The 18,026-nt window shown below is 33.0% G+C and overlaps 1 long non-coding RNA gene across 1 annotated transcript; it reads right to left on the bottom strand.

The window, feature by feature from the left end:
* Nucleotides 1-11,070: 11,070 nt before the first annotated feature.
* On the bottom strand, nt 11,071-15,129 carry LOC110647226 (uncharacterized). The gene is made up of 3 exons (XR_002493323.2): nt 14,103-15,129; nt 12,782-12,842; nt 11,071-11,636 (listed from the first exon to the last, which is right to left on the bottom strand). It is a non-coding gene; the product is annotated as an uncharacterized LOC110647226 (long non-coding RNA).
* Between the last annotated feature and the right edge of the window lie 2,897 nt (nt 15,130-18,026).

Raw genomic sequence — 18,026 nt, 5'->3', positions numbered from 1 at the left:
GAAATATTTTCTGATCTTAAAACACAATTTTCATGAACCAAAATTTTGCATTTCTTTTTAAAAGTTCTATATTTATCATATGTCTTTACAAATACAAGTTCTAATTTATTAATATTAGAAAGTTCAAGATTTACCTCATTTTCGCTATCTTCAATACGCGAGCTTTTACCTTTTTCTTCAATTGCCATCATACAAGTGTTTGCAGATTCTTTGTCACTTGTTTCATCATTTGATGAAGAGTCACTATCACTCCATGTTGCTGCCATTGCCTTTTTGCTTTTATCCTTTCTAAACTTGTTTTTCTTCTTCAATGTAGGACACTTTGGCTTGATGTGGCCTGGTTTGTTACACTCATAACAAACTATTTCACTTGAATGATTTGGAGTCTTTTGAGCATATTTCTTTGTGAACTTCTTGTATTTGCTTCCACCTTTTCTAAATGCTCTTTTGAATCTTTTGACTATCATAGCCATATCTTCATCATCATCACTTGAAGCACTTGAATCATCACTTGAACTATCTTTAAGAACAACACTTTTCTTTTTCTCATCTACCTTTTCAGATATGAAAGCTATACCTTTCTTTTTCTTTTGATCACTTTCTTTCTCATCTTTCTTATAGATCATCTCATGTGTAATGAGGGAACCAATTAGCTCATCATAGGTGTATTTTCTGAAATCCTTGGTGTCTTGAATAACAGTGGTCTTTGCTTCCCATGACTTTGGAAGATATCTCAAAATTTTCTTTACAAGTTCTTGTTCTTCAAATCTCTTTCCAAGAGCTTTAAGAAGATTGACAAGATCTGTAAATCTGGTACTCATTTCAGCAATAGTTTCACCAGGTTTCATCTCAAATAACTCATAATCACGGATGAGGAGGTTTGCCTTTGACTCTTTCACCACATCAGTCCCTTTAAATGTGACTTCTAGTTTGTCCCAAATTTCTTTTGTAGTTTGACATCCTGAAATGCGATTATACTCATTAATATCAAGAGCACAATGAAGAATGTTAATAGCCTTGGAATTTATAGAAATTTTCTTTCAATCATTATCATCAAATTTAACTTCAGCTTTAGGAATTTGTACAGTTCCTTCACTGGTTTTATAAGGAATATAAGGACCATCTTTAATTATTCTCCAAGCATCAATGTCAACAAATTGTATAAAGTTTCTCATTCTAGTTTTCCAAAAGGAGTAATTTGTGCCATTAAAAAGTGGTGGTCTAGTGATGGAATAACCTTCAGCTAAGGGGGTAGGTATACCAGCTGAGTTTCTAGATGAACTAGCCATGTGTATGGATCACTCTAAGGGGTTTAATCCTCAAGCAAGAGAGACAAGCTCTGATACCAAATTGATGTCCCAAAATATGTCCAAGAGGGGGGTGAATTGGACTCTAAAAACAATTTTCGGTTCTTGCTCAAAACCTTTGAAAATTGCAGCTAGGTTCAACTCAATTGACTAATGTGAAATATGAACAATACAGCTCTATTGACAAGTTGATTCAAAGTTAGGCTATATGTAATCAGTATACTGATCTAACAAATTATATTAGCATTCAGTAGAGATATCAGTAATCTGGATAAGTTTTTAACACAGCAACCAGAGCAGTATACCAGATATATTAATTGACAGCAAATCAAATAACAAGCAGATTATATCAGATATCAGCAGATTTAGCAGTAAACTGATTTTCTCAGTTTGCAGCAAGGTTAACAGCAAATGGCCTCAACTTTCATGTCAGCAAAAGCATATCAATCATAAAGTTAAAATGCATAAATGTAGAGAGCAAGGGTTGAGAAAATGAACACTGAAATTTTATAGTGGTTCGGCTCAACTAGCCTACATCCACTCTCTCAAAGATCCCACTTTGAGTCTTCACTTCACTATTCTTCTCTTTTAAAGGCAAGAGACAAAAAGCCTTTTACAAATCTTCTCTCCAAAGCTTTTACAAGTAGCTTCACACTTCTACCAAGTGTTATCTCAAACACTTTTCTCAATCAAGCTTTAATGGGTGCTTGAATGACCTCTCATAAATGATAATTGTAACGCCCTTACCATAGGTAGTCCGTACAATTTACTGTTCCGACGACTCATATCTGTTCGGACAGTCAAAATGTCTGGAACTACACCTAAACTATAGTGAGGAGGCATAAATTAATGAAATAAATAAATATATATATATATATATATATATATATATATAGGAAAAATTTTGAGAAATAAAATAAAATTTAGAGAATTTATTAATTGGTATAAAAAAATAAAAATAATCCGATGAGCACCATGAAAGGCATTTTGGTCATTTCACCCCTAGAGGTGAATTTTGACTTAAATGTCAAATTAAAATTTAGAAATAGAATAATTAACATAAATTAATTTTATGAATTTAAATTTGAAAAATGAGAAGAGAAAGAAGAAGAAAAGAAAAGAAAAGAAAAGAAAAGGAAAGAAAAGAAAAGAAAGGAAATAGATTTATGAAATTTAAAAACAATAAAGTACACATAAATATATATATAGATAAATAACCACAAGAGACAAAACCCCCCACCAACCATCTTCTTCTTCTTCTTCTTCTCTCCCTCTCCTTGCCGTCTCCCTTGGTCTCTCCCTCCCCACCATTGTTATCAAGCTTAAAGCTTGATTTCCCAAGCTTTCACTCACCAAAACCCATAGACCCCTTCACAAAAAATTTAGCCCACACCATAAGAAAGCTTTAGATACCCATAAGAAGAAGAAAGATTAAAGTTTGAAGTGGGTCACAAGAGGTTAGTGCACTAATCCCTCTTCTTCTCTTTATTAAAAATGAAAAGCATGTTTAGCTAAGCATAAATACCATTAAAACAAAAAGAAAATCTAGAGGAAAGAACCCTTGAATTTTTGGCAGCCATGGAACTTGAAGTTTATTACTTTCAAGTGATGAAAAATGGTTCCATGAGAATGTGTAATTAGTTGAAATGTTTGGGTGTTTGATTGTGTAAATTTGAAACTTTGAAAACTAGGGTTTGTGTAAATATTGAGGACTTTATGTAAAATGTTGAAATTGACCTATTGGGATGAGATTGTTGCTTATAGAAGTGTATTGCATGCAAATTGAAGTAAGGAAGTTGGAGGAGATTGAGTTTTGGAAGTGTTAATTTTCTGCAGGTTGTGTTTGTTGAGGGCAGTGTACATTTTAGGTCATAAATAAAATTGTGTGACCCCAATTGGTATGAGGCCAATTGGAGGTGAAACTAGACCCAAAATAGCCCATTTTCCATGAAGAAACCATGCTCAAATTCTGTCCAAAACTTGAGCTAAATACTGCCCAAAATCGGATTTCCCTGCACCCAACCCAGAAAATGACCAAATGAACAGTACGTGTTCATTTGGTCATAACTCTCTCTATAGTGGTCCAAATGACCTAAAATTTTACCCATGAAAAATTTAGACATAGGGCTACACTTTTCATGAAGAACACTTAACCCAGTTTTGCCTTTAACAAATTCAAATTGTTAGCACAAGTTGGGTCACTGAAACTGCCAACCCAGAAAATGACCAAATGAACAGTACATGTTCATTTGGTCATAACTCTCTCTATAGTGGTCTAAATGACCTAAAATTTTACCCATGGAAAGTTTAGACATAGGGCTACACTTTTCTTCAAGAACACTTAACCCAGTTTTGCCTTTAACAAATTCAAATTGTTAGCACAAGTTGGGTCACTGAAACTGCCAACCCAGAAAATGACCAAATGAACAGTACGTGTTCATTTGGTCATAACTCTCTCTATACTGGTCCAAATGACCTAAAATTTTACCCATGGAGAGTTTAGACATAGGGCTATACTTTTCATGAAGAACACTTAACCCAGTTTTGCCTTTAACAAATTCAAATTGTTAGCACAAATTGGGTCACTGAAACTGCTAACCCAGAAAATGACTAAATGAACAGTACATGTTCATTTGGTCATAACTCTCTCTATACTGGTCCAAATGACCTAAAATTTTAACCATGGAAAGTTTAGACATAGGGCTACACTTTTCATGAAGACCACTTAACTCAGTTTTGCCTTTAACCAATTCAAATTGTTAGCACAAGTTGGGTCACTGAAACTGCCAACCCAGAAAATGTCCCAAAATACTATTCCTTTGGTATTTTGACCATAACTTGAGTTCTATAACCCCAAACTCAGTGATTCAAAAACTGAAATTCAAGTTTAAACATAGAGGAGCAATTGTTATGAAGGAATTGTGACTAAATAGACATCCCAACCTAGTCAAATTCCTAGATAAAGATAACACATCAACATGAACCTAAAGAAAGGTTCATGGGAAAAATGCTATATAGGATAATTAAAATACTCATAAGGAAAAATTTAATATTAAAAATGATATGAATATGTAAATTAGGACTAATGTCCTATTAATATGAAATTTATGGTACCAATGAACAGTACTAGAAAATAATAATAGTGAATAGTGCTAAATTAATTAAAAATATTTAATTGCCCATAGTATACCTAGACTTATTTATTTAGTTGGATAAATTGGTATACCAATTAGGGACTACAGATAGCGATCGCCTCATCGAGAAAGTCATAAACTGACAATATATGTCTGGTATGATTGTTCTACAGGCTATATGCCTACTTTGTTTCTGGCTTTACAAGCCCGATAATGGTCTCATGCCCGATACCGGCCTCGTGCTCGATGACGATATCTTGGATAGACATATGGCTGTCTAACCAGTATACACCCGTACATCCAGCTTTTATAATTTGTTATAGATTTTCTTGGGCACTGACAAAAAAAAAAAACAAAAAAAATTAATTAAGACTTACAATACAATAAGTAATCATAAAAGATCCCGATAATGTTAATTATTTCCAAAGAGCAATAAAAATGTAAAAGACCCAAAAATTATGAGTTGCATATATTGTTTCAAATTATTAAATTATTGTTATTATAAATTATGCACCACTAAGCGTTATGCTTAGCGCGTTGATTTTCCATCGCGTAGGTACTGGAGATCACCAGATCGGCCCAAAGAATGGCAGCAGCAAGATCGATGAGTGCACTGATAGAGCTCTGATCAGATCTGCCATTGTCCAGAGTCACCTCACCGGTCTTTTGTATTTTGGTAGGGCCCATGTATAGACTAGTATTTTGGTTCATTATGTTTAGTCATGATGTAATTACTAGTTTATGATGTATTTCATTTTGGACTTGAAATGAAAACTTATAATTTATTATCTATGAATTTCTATATGAATGTAATAGATGACACTTCATTTTGAGATCTCATAAATAGTTGTGAATGATATGATAAAAGAGAATATGATATGAAAATATGTGAGATGACTATGAATATGTCAACAGGTGATAGTGGAACCCGACAGATGCTAATAAAACAGGGGAGGCTATGTCCGGGTCTCCACAGAAATTAAAAAAAAAAAAATTTCTACACATTGAATACATGTTTTAAATGACATTAAAAGTTTACAATAGATATGATAAAACAAGATAGGGTGCTCCGGCACCGAATGTGGCACTTCTTGCTCAGCTATACGGTAGACGGGTAAGGGGCGTCACATTTTGTGGTATCAGAGCTGCTCCGCGTGCAACCTTGAACGATGGTGGGGCAAACCTCAGCGAGGACGCTGAGTCCCATAAGGGGGGTGGATTGTAACACCCTAGGCAAATCCCACATCGACAAAACACGGGAGAGATGCTGGGTTTATAAGTTGGTGGTTCGTAACTCCTATTGACGCGTTTTAAAACCGTGAGGGCTTCGGCCCAAAGCGGACAATATCACTAGTGGGCCAGGCCATTACATTTGTTGGCTGGAGAGGACAGAGAGAATGCAGCGGTTACTGCGCACCCAGGCAGCGGTTGGAGTGTGCTCACACACGCTGAGGAGGATGCATATAGATGGTGGGTGACAGTATCTAGAGTAGTACAGCCTGCACAGATCACCTGGGAGTTCTTTCTGGGTGAATTCAAAAAGAAATACATCAGTCATGTGTACTTGGAGGCCAGAAGGAGAGAATTCCTGGCACTAAGACAGAGGCAGCTGACAGTCTCCGAATATGAGCTAGAATTCGTTAGACTTAGCGAATATGCATTAGAAGTCATATGCCGACCTGAGGAGAAAGGATATAGAGTATGAGGTTGGCGAGAAGGTGTTTCTAAAGGTATCACCTTGGAAGAAAGTGCTAAGATTTGGTAAAAAGGGTAAGTTGAGCCCTAGGTTTATTGGTCCATACGATGTCATTGAGTGTGTGGGTCCAGTAGCCTACAGGCTAGCTTTACCACCTGAGCTGGACAAGATCCACAGTGTATTCCATGTGTCGATGCTCAGGAGATACAGATCAGATCCTTCACATGTCATTTCAGCAGAGGAGATAATTGTGCAACCTGATTTGACATATGAAGAAGAACCAGTCAGAATCTTGGCACGGGAAGTGAAAGAACTCAGAAACAAGAGGATCCCACTAGTGAAAGTCTTGTGGAGACACCACAACACGGAAGAAGCGACATGGGAGAGCGAGGAGACGATGAGGCAGCAGTTCCCTCAGCTCTTCACATTAGGTAAATTTCGAGGACGAAATTTCTATTAGAGGGGAAGAATTGTAACGCCCTCACCATAGGTAGTCCGTACAATTTACTGTTCCAACGACTCATATCTATTCGGACAGTCAAAATGTCTGGAACTACACCTAAACTATAGTGAGGAGGCATAAATTAATGAAATAAATAAAAAATATATATATATAGGAAAAATTTTGAGAAATAAAATAAAATTTAGAGAATTTATTAATTGGTATAAAAAAATAAAAATAATCCGATGAGCACCATGAAAGGCATTTTGGTCATTTCACCCCTAGAGGTGAATTTTGACTTAAATGTCAAATTAAAATTTGGAAATAGAATAATTAACATAAATTAATTTTATGAATTTAAATTTGAAAAATGAGAAGAGAAAGAAGAAGAAAAGAAAAGAAAAGAAAAGGAAAGAAAAGAAAAGAAAGGAAATAGATTTATGAAATTTAAAAACAATAAAGTACACATAAATATATATATAGATAAATAACCACAAGAGACAAAACCCCCCACCAACCATCTTCTTCTTCTTCTTCTCTCTCTCTCCTTGCCGTCTCCCTTGGTCTCTCCCTCCCCACCATTGTTATCAAGCTTAAAGCTTGATTTCCCAAGCTTTCACTCACCAAAACCCATAGACCCCTTCACAAAAAATTTAGCCCACACCATAAGGAAGCTTTAGATACCCATAAGAAGAAGAAAGATTAAAGTTTGAAGTGGGTCACAAGAGGTTAGTGCACTAATCCCTCTTCTTCTCTTTATTAAAAATGAAAAGCATGTTTAGCTAAGCATAAATACCATTAAAACAAAAAGAAAATCTAGAGGAAAGAACCCTTGAATTTTTGGCAGCCATGGAACTTGAAGTTTATTGCTTTCAAGTGATGAAAAATGGTTCCATGAGAATGTGTAATTAGTTGAAATGTTTGGGTGTTTGATTGTGTAAATTTGAAACTTTGAAAACTAGGGTTTGTGTAAATGTTGAGGACTTTGTGTAAAATGTTGAAATTGACCTATTGGGATGAGATTGTTGCTTATAGAAGTGTATTGCATACAAATTGAAGTAAGGAAGTTGGAGGAGATTGAGTTTTGGAAGTGTTAATTTTCTGCATGTTGTGTTTATTGAGAGCAGTGTACATTTTAGGTCATAAATAAAATTGTGTGACCCCAATTGGTATGAGGCCAATTGGAGGTGAAACTAGACCCAAAATAGCCCATTTTCTATGAAGAAACCATTCCCAAATTCTGTCCAAAACTTGAGCTAAATACTGCCCAAATTCGGATTTCCCTGCACCCAACCCAGAAAATGACCAAATGAACAGTACGTGTTCATTTGGTCATAACTCTCTCTATAGTGGTCCAAATGACCTAAAATTTTACCCATGGAAAGTTTAGACATAGGGCTACACTTTTCATGAAGAACACTTAACCCAGTTTTGCCTTTAACAAATTCAAATTGTTAGCACAAGTTGGGTCACTGAAACTGCCAACCCAGAAAATGACCAAATGAACAGTACGTGTTCATTTGGTCATAACTCTCTCTATAGTGGTCCAAATGACCTAAAATTTTACCCATGGAAATTTTAGACATAGGGCTACACTTTTCATGAAGAATACTTAACCCAGTTTTGCCTTTAACAAATTCAAATTGTTAGCACAAGTTGGGTCACTGAAACTGCCAACCCAGAAAATGACCAAATGAACAGTACGTGTTCATTTGGTCATAACTCTCTCTATACTGGTCCAAATGACCTAAAATTTTGCCCATGGAGAGTTTAGACATAGGGCTATACTTTTCATGAAGAACACTTAACCCAGTTTTGCCTTTAACAAATTCAAATTGTTAGCACAAGTTGGGTCACTGAAACTGTCAACCCAGAAAATGACCAAATGAACAGTACGTGTTCATTTGGTCATAACTCTCTCTATACTGGTCCAAATGACCTAAAATTTTAACCATGGAAAGTTTAGACATAGGGCTACACTTTTCATGAAGACCACTTAACTCAGTTTTGCCTTTAACTAATTCAAATTGTTAGCACAAGTTGGGTCACTGAAACTGCCAACCCAGAAAATGTCCCAAAGTACTATTCCTTTAGTATTTTGACCATAACTTGAGTTCTATAACCCCAAACTCAGTGATTCAAAAATTGAAATTCAAGTTTAAACATAGAGGAGCAATTGTTATGAAGGAATTGTGACTAAATAGACATCCCAACCTAGTCAAATTCCTAGATAAAGATAACACATCAACATGAACCTAAAGAAAGGTTTATGGGAAAAATGCTATATAGGATAATTAAAATACTCATAAGGAAAAATTTAATATTAAAAATGATATGAATATGTAAATTAGGACTAATGTCCTATTAATATGAAATTTATGGTACCAATGAACAGTACTAGAAAATAATAATAGTGAATAGTGCTAAATTAATTAAAAATATTTAATTGCCCATAGTATACCTAGACTTATTTATTTAGTTGGATAAATTGGTATACCAATTAGGGACTACAGATAGCAGTACTGCCTACCGAGAAAGTATTGAACTGACAATATATGTCTGGTATGATTGTTCTACAGGCTATATGCCTACTTTATTTCTGGCTTTACAAGCCTGACGTTGGTCTCGTGCGATACCGCCTCGTGCTCGACAGACGATATCTTGGATAGATATATGGCTGTCTAACCAGTATACACCCGTACATCCATCTTTTATAATTTGTTATAGGTTTTCTTGGGCACTGATAAAAAAAAAAAAACAAAAAAAATTAATTAAGACTTACAATACAATAAGTAATCATAAAAAATCCCGATAATGTTAATTATTTCCAAAGAGCAATAAAAATGTAAAAGACCCAAAAATTATGAGTTGCATATATGGTTTCAAATTATTAAATTATTGTTATTATAAATTATGCACCACTAAGCGTTATGCTTAGCGCGTTGGTTTTCCATCGCGTAGGTACTGGAGATCAGCCGCATCAGTCCCAAAGAAATGGCAGAAAGATCGATGAGTGCAATCGATAGAGCTCGATCGAATCTGCCATTGTCCAGAGTCACCTCACCGGTCTTTTGTATTTTGGTAGGGCCCATGTATAGACTAGTATTTTGGTTCATTATGTTTAGTCAAGATGTAATTGCTAGTTTATGATGTATTTCATTTTGGACTTGAAATGAAAACTTATAATTTATTATCTATGAATTTCTATATGAATGTAATAGATGACACTTCATTTTGAGATCTCATAAATAGTTGTGAATGATATGATAAAAGAGAATATGATATGAAAATATGTGAGATGACTATGAATATGTCAACAGGTGATAGTGGAACCCGACAGATGCTAATAAAACAGGGGAGGCTATGTCCGGGTCTCCACAGAAATTAAAAAAAAAAAAAATTTCTACACATTGAATACATGTTTTAAATGACATTAAAAGTTTACAATAGATATGATAAAACAAGATAGGGTGCTCCGGCACCGAATGTGGCACTTCTTGCTCGGCTATACGGTAGACGGGTAAGGGGCGTCACAATAATAATGTGTTTAAAACTCACTCTCACTCAATACAACAGAATCTATAACGAAGAGATGAGTAAATAAGCCAATGATGAGCAATAAAAACACTTTGAGCACTTTGAATGAAAGCTTTTATGATTTTGAACTGTGGAGAGACTTTCATTAAGTGCAAAATGGCCAAAGGTAGGTGTATTTATAGTTTTGAAACGTTTTTGACCGTTTGAGAACTCATTTGAACGTTACAATTACGAATTTCAAGAAAATATCCGTTATTTTGTCTTTTTCTGCGATGTTGTGCAGAGTTGAGACAGTTAGCATACTGGAGAAAATAGCAAACCAGTTAGCATACTAAACAAGTAGCAAAACAGTTAGCATACCAGGAAAACTTTTCTGCATAACTTTCAAAACTATAAAACTTTAAACCAAATCATAGTCAAATACTTTTAGGCCAATAATGATATTTAAAAGAGAAAATCTTTTGAGGGATTGAAAATAAGCATCATTGACTTTTACTCTTCAATTCTTTTCACAAGCAATCCTAAAAATAAAACTGACTCTTTATATTATATGTACCTTTAAATCTGATTTTCAATGCAGCCTTGGAAGGTAACCTTTTCTTCTTTTATCTCCTTTGATTCGTCCTGTGTTATCTTTAGAATATCATCCTTTCTTCAAAAGCACGAATCCATCATAAAATCCTTGTGTCTTTTCCTTTTGTTCTTTTGAGAAGTACAACACTTAAAACAATGTTAGTTTGATTCTAGTTGAGTTTGGTATTATCAAAATCTATGCTCCTTTGAACTTGTAGGGTCAACAGATGACACATTAGCTAGTCACCACCGCAGCAGCACTGCTTTAATTTCTCACACTTCAATGAATGGAACGTGCTGTTTACTGCCATGCAAGTGGGGCTCAGAGCACTGTTTCAAAACCCAGTATACAAAAGTGTCGAGGGAGAGGAGGATAAGTGGTTATTTAAAAAAGAAACTTTTGAAATTATGATAGAAAGTGCATAGACCCCGTTTATACATTTGGCCAATTGTCAATAATTATTTTAGTTAAATTCATGGTGAGTTGCACCTTAGCTATTCCTTTTTATGCTTCATTATACATATGTGTCTGATTTTTGATCCCATTAACTTAAAATTTTCAAAATATGTAAACACTTCTACATAATTTATATGTTTCGTTATTTTTCACTCTTCCTTTAATTATATCTTCATATTTTTCTCTCTCCTTTTCTGATGGTAAATACGCTGCTCTCTCTTTGCCTGCTGCCCTTGCCACTTTCTATCTCTTGTCGATTTCTTTGCCCTCTCTGCCTTTGCTTCAATTGATTCTTCCCTTTTTGTTCTCTGGCCTCAATAGATCCTCCTCGGGCCCTTTCTCTTGATTTTGAATTGAGAAGAAGCAGCTGTGTCAACCAAGCTTCTCGGTTCACAAAACGAAGCTTGTAAGCGAACAAACGCAAACAGAGAGAGAATCTTAGAATGGAAAGCATTTAGCATTCCAATGAGCAGTGAGTGAAGAGACGTTCCTGCAGAATTGAATAATCGGATGCCTTAACAGTGTCTCGATCAAATCAAATAAACAGTTTTGGAAGGAAAATTCAAATTCCATAGATAGCTGGTTTTGAAGGAAACTTATTAATAAGATATAAATCCCGACAATCACTTCTATTCAATCTTTCCTTTATCATTAAATTGAACATCAAATCTATTTCAATATTTCTACGTTGATAAATGGATATAGTTTTCTTATTTGTATTGATATTTATTTATTCCTCTTTTATATGCAAATAATTCCTGTTTACTTTAGGAGGAAAAGTTAGATTTCTAAATAGATTTAGTCCATCAATTCATCCGTATATTAAACCAATCAAATCAAATCATTTTATGACAATATAATCATAGATAAATACATGATTTAATTTTCAATTTTTTATGTTTATATAATTATAAATAAACATAAATGATATAAGATAATTTGATTGATTTAATCTGTAGACCGAGTAGATTTCTCATAAAAAATCACATAGAAATACAAATAAAAATATATATAAATTTCAATAAATATTAATTAATTTCAATATAACGCGTAAAAATTGATTATAATATCATATAACACACATATATATGTAAAAGAGAGGAACCATGAAGGGGTGTTCGAGTGATAATGCATACGTTTATCTCATGTTTAGATGCAGGTTTAACTAGTGGAGTCACTATTAATGGGAAGAGCCTTAATATAATTGCACCTTAATCCGAATTTTCCATTCAATCGTAAAACGAGGATAGAAGGATATAGGATATTCCAAAAAAGAAAGGGTATGCAAGCTAAAAGGGTTTTGCCTCCATCGTATCTTGCTATGAACAAGGCAAACCTTGAAATTTAGTTAGCCTTCAATGAGAATTTGGCAACTTTCTTCTAGCTAACTTCTCAAGGTGCATATTAAAGAAACCCTTGCATGCATCAACTAGGTATGCAGTTTTCGCACTCTAAACCCTAAATTTCTTTCTTTTGCTTCTCATTCACTATCTTTTTAATATTTATTTTTTAAATTCCTATAGCTGGATTTAAGACCTATAAATTTAAAGACAATTTTCGTAACATATTGGTTCAGTGGTTACTATATTAAAACAACAAAAGAAGAAGATAAATTTTGCCATCGTCATCAGTTACCTTCTGCATATGCCAAGGCCAAACAACCATATATATGGTGATCCATTTCAGAACGCTTCTTCTGCAAATGAATGGCTAAACAAGTTCAAAAGAATTTAGAATACGAGTTCTAATTATTTAAAAAATCGAACCTGCATTATTTCCAGGTCGTACTGTATAATTGATGCAGCATCTATGTCTTTTCAATTTTCAAGAAAGAGAATGCAAAATACCAAAGCTAGACAACAATTGGGACTTCACAGCAACCAACCCTTTTTTTTTTTTTTTTATCTACTTTGTGGACTTAGAGAACCCATTTTTGAGCTAATTAATCACATCTAATCATTAAGCACAAGATTATACATAGGCCTTGGCATATCCTTGAAATAGACTTCATATTAACCACATCCTTTCTCTAGAACATCCTCCATCATATTTATCTAGTCACATCTAATCATGTCGCTTAATTAAGAGCACATGTAGACCAGTAATGATCACCTGCATCATCTCCTCTTTTAAACATAACGATGTGATTAATATCTGATAACAAAATGTAAACGATAAAACAACTGGACTATATACATCCACAAAAGAGCAAAACCCTAAAAGGAAAATATAAATGAATCAATCATTTTAACAAGGTAATGAAATAATTGGTGTCCACACTGTCCCAGTCCCCCAGATATGCCTTTGATGATGCTTTAGAAACACTAATTATACATTAATAGTCGACTCCTAGTTAATTTATGTGGTGCAAAACAATTAGACGTACTAAGAATATATAGGGTTGATAGATAGGACAAACTTCTAAAAAAAAAAAACATATTTTGTATGAATTATTAAACTTTGAAGGGACAAAAAGATTAACTATTAAAAACCCACTTATGTACAATTGATGTTGCACAGAAAAGGGTCTGCAGCTAGGGTTTATATTTGAGGAATATTTTGAAGAAATTAAAAAAAAAATAATTAAAGAAAATAATTTGAGCCAACTAAGAAGCTGCAAAAATAGGAAATAAAGTATGAATTATTAAGGATGACATCATATTTCTGATGAAATACATCACTGGTTTATGTCTTATATTGTTTGTCTGCGAATCTCTGGTAACCAACAGTGTATTAGAATATATTTCTCCAATTCCGATCTCCTTAGGAGAATGAAAAGCTAATAACAAACTAAATCAGTAACATCCTATCAAAGATTAAAATAACTATATATCGAGAAATATTTATATATGTGGCAAGGTAGCATTAACAACTATATTTAAAAAAAAAAATTCATAGACTATATTGGAAAACTTAATAGAAGCTAGATTCAGAAAAGAAATATATGAGAGCATACCTTTGGGGTTTTATCGTATTTCAGCTTGGAAAAGCTTGGTGTGAGGAATGAAGCCTGGTCCGAGATCAGTCTATGATATTATACTGCAAAATTTTCAAGCTTTCTTTCTCTCCTTCAACACACACAAAGAGAGAGAAGAAAGAAAAGGATCTTGAATTTACTTTATCAAAAACTCTCTACCCTTCTTCAATCTCTCTCTCTCTCTCACACGCACACACACAGAGACAGAGAAGAGGGGGTGAGGATCTTGAAACTTCACAAGAAAAATCTCCCTTCTTCAATCTTTCCCATGATGCAACAACTAATCAAACCAAACATTAAGACTCAAAAATAAATCTCAATCCCCTTCAAAAAAATTAAAATAAAACAAACCAAAATCAAACACTATAGGAGAAACAAGGATCTTGGATCAAACTTCATTCCAAACACCTCTTTTCCTTCTTCCAAGGATTTTCTATAGGGTAGAGCTAGCTACCTCTTTATTCTCATGATTCAACAATCAAAAACCCAGCAAGCAAGGATGCGAAGTACTCAAGTATACGAAATAAGGTGAGACAAAGAAAGCAAATGGAGGGAAGAGAAAAGATAAACAAAGGAAAAGCACATGATAGACAGGTTATTGTAAGAGTAAAATAATGAAAAAGGCTGGTAGGTTTTGGAGGGATAATGTTGTCTTCTTCTCGTAAGGCTTTATTAGGAGTGGTTTGTAGGCTTTTGCAGGTTATGTCTCTGTGTAAAAAAAAAAAAAAAAGATAAAATAAAAGAGTTTTAGCACTGAAAATGACGAGGACGACCAAAGAGAAGCAAGAGAGAGAGAGGGGACATGGGCCTCCACAATTCCTATTTTAATTTCTTATGACTACAGACTATACGATACATTATTGTTATTTCTTGGTGGTCTCTCAAGATTCAAGAAAAAGCCTCAAGAGTAATGAAGATATCCATCATGAGAGAGAGAGAGAGAGAGAGAGAGAGAGAGAGAAAGAGAGTATTATATACCCAGCAAGAAGCACACCAAGACTAGGTATTTCCACCGTATAGAGAGAGTATGCATTCAATGTCTTTGGAGGCCATAAGAAGAACCATTCGAAGTGAAATTTACGAAATCAAACTCTTCTTTTATTCTCTAAAATTTTTAGGTCAACTTTAGTTTTAAATAAAGAAAGAATATTCTTACAATGCTATTGATGATTGACAGCCTATTCCACTAGTATCATCGAAGTTTGTCTTATATTATACGAATTCAAAAAAAAAAAAAATTTTTTTGGTGGATCGAATTCAATTTTTTTTTAATTTTTTTTGTTGATAAACTTATTATTAGTTCAAATATTTATCGAATATTAATTATTTTTAAATTACATAGACTTTGATATTAGATAAGAAAATAAAAATTAAATGCAATTCTAACTAAAATTAATTATGCTCATAAGCTCTAAAAATTTTGTAAGAATTAATTATCTTAGATTACTAAAGAAAATTTATCAAATTTATTGAAATATCGTACTTATTAAATTAGAAAGAAAATGCATCTAATTAAAAAATAGGAGACACTACAAAATTAATAACTTTTTGTTAATTTATTAAAAATCTAAATGTTGAATTGACTTTATAGGCATATTGCACTAGTGGAATATAAATTTTCTTCTCAAAATTAAAAGAGGAGGAAGAAAATTGCCATGACTTAGTATCTTAGATTATTAAAGAAAACCTATAAAATTTACTGAAATAGCATGCTTTCAATTTTTTTTGCTATTATTATTTATTTCTTGAGATTAAAATAATAATACACTTTTATTTAATTCACCAGATTAAACACTCGACTTTATTTAAAGAATACAAAATCTTTTGTCACTCGCATCAACTTTGTTGGTTGAAGTACGTCATTATTAATGCATGATTATAAAGGAAATGCTCAAAGAAAGAGAAAATAGAATAGGGAAAATTTCAACATGTTTTTTTGGGGCAGGAAAGAAGAAAATATCCTTTTTTAGTTTTGAGAGAAAATCCTGATCAATCAAGATTTTAGTTTAACATGATTGTGACTAGCTACCATGGGGCAGAGTTAGGAAATTGAGTAAGTAGATGAAAAAAATTTATTTTACTGAATTTAAACAAAAAAAATTATGTACAATAATAAATCATCTACTATAAGAGAAAGTAATAATACATATAAATTTTCAATATGTAATAAAAATTGAATAAAATAATTATTAATCTACTAAATAAAAAATAAAATATTAAAATAATATAAGATTAGATGAAATTTTTTGTTTACTTGTGAATTTTCCTTGTTGTAGAAAAATCAACAAATATTAATTTGCCAATTGATTGTAAAATTAAACAAATAAAATTTATAATTAAAAACACTTGAATAATTAATAATTGATTATTCAATAGAATAATAGAATATGAATTATAAAATAAAAAATAAAAATTATCTTATGAAATTAAGTTTGTCCACCAATAAAAAGGAAAAAAAATATGAGAAAAAAATTAAAAAATTAAATATAAGAAAGGAAAAAGATTATATTCGTGCGAATATAAGAAGGAGAATAAAAAAAAGTTATAAAAGGAAGAATTTAATAAAAAAAAATTTGTGTCATTTAGGGTTTTAGTAGATAGATTTCATTTTTTATTTTAAAAGATTTAAATAATAGGCGTCCAAGATGAAGTGTTCAATAAGTTCAAGTTTATTAAAAAAAATAATTTTTAAAAAAATTTTAGTGAAATAAAAAAATTAATTTAATGGTGTAACATCCCTAATTTTTAAATAATTATATATATATATATATATATATATATATATATATATATATATATATATATATATATATATATATATATATATATATATATATATATATATTATTCTAACCCTGGTATTGTGGACTTCGCGTATGTACTTTCATTTCGTGGAAATTCGATCATGGCCCAGATTTGTAATTTCGGGCCGAGCAGATAAGCTGCTGGAACCATTTCAGAACCGGATCAAGATTATAGGCTATCTCACCGTTTTCAGACGTTCTGGACACGTTTCAGTTGTTAGATTTGGCATAGGTAAACTCGAACTCTACATTACTCAATTTTTGCCTTGTACTGGGTTAGAATAAAATTTATAAAATATTCGTGGATGATAAGAAAATTACGATTCCTATTGCAATAGCCTTATAATATTGTTAAGGACCGCGTGGTAGGTTTATAGAATTTTTAAAGTTAGTTTGGATAGTTTTTGAAAAATATTAGTTTTGAAGTCTTATAATTGAGTTGTCTGATGTTGTGATTATTGCTAGGTTTGGAGGGCTTAGGAGAGGCCATATAATGATGATGAGATATAGGTTGAGTTTAAAAGTATTATTTGAATCATTTTGCAGGTTGGGTAGGTCATAAGTATAGGGAGAGACTTTGCCGAATTTTCAGCAAAACTTAAGATGTCTTTGGTCTTTTCTAAACTTGTATTGAGTCAAATATATTAAATAATTGCAATGAAATTGTAAGGTGAGCCGGGACAGCCTTTCTCCTCCGCCCAGCCGTCGTAGTGACCTCGGTTCAAGTTTGTGAGTAAAATATTAATTTTAATTATAATTTCGATATTATTATATGTTCAAACATGTCCATGCATCACTGATAAATATGTATCTATGTAGTTAAACACTAGATACGTTTTATATTGCATTCATAATTATTGAAGTGCCATGGATGTTGTTTGTGGTAATTTGGAGCAGTGTGTGTGCGTGGCGTGCGTGTGGTATGGTATTGGATATGGACAGGACGGGTAGACACGGCTTGAGAGACACTCGCTGGGACCCGGTCCTTCGGGATAGACACGGCTTGAGAGACACTCGCTGAGACCCCGCATTTAGTTTATTAAGCGAAAGTCCGGCTTGAGAGATACTCGCTGGCAGAGGTTGGATTACAAGGGCTGTA

This window comes from Hevea brasiliensis, unplaced genomic scaffold (assembly GCF_030052815.1).
Source record: "Hevea brasiliensis isolate MT/VB/25A 57/8 unplaced genomic scaffold, ASM3005281v1 Scaf5, whole genome shotgun sequence".
NCBI lineage: Eukaryota > Viridiplantae > Streptophyta > Magnoliopsida > Malpighiales > Euphorbiaceae > Hevea > Hevea brasiliensis.
This window is presented reverse-complemented; position numbering and strand designations above follow the sequence as displayed.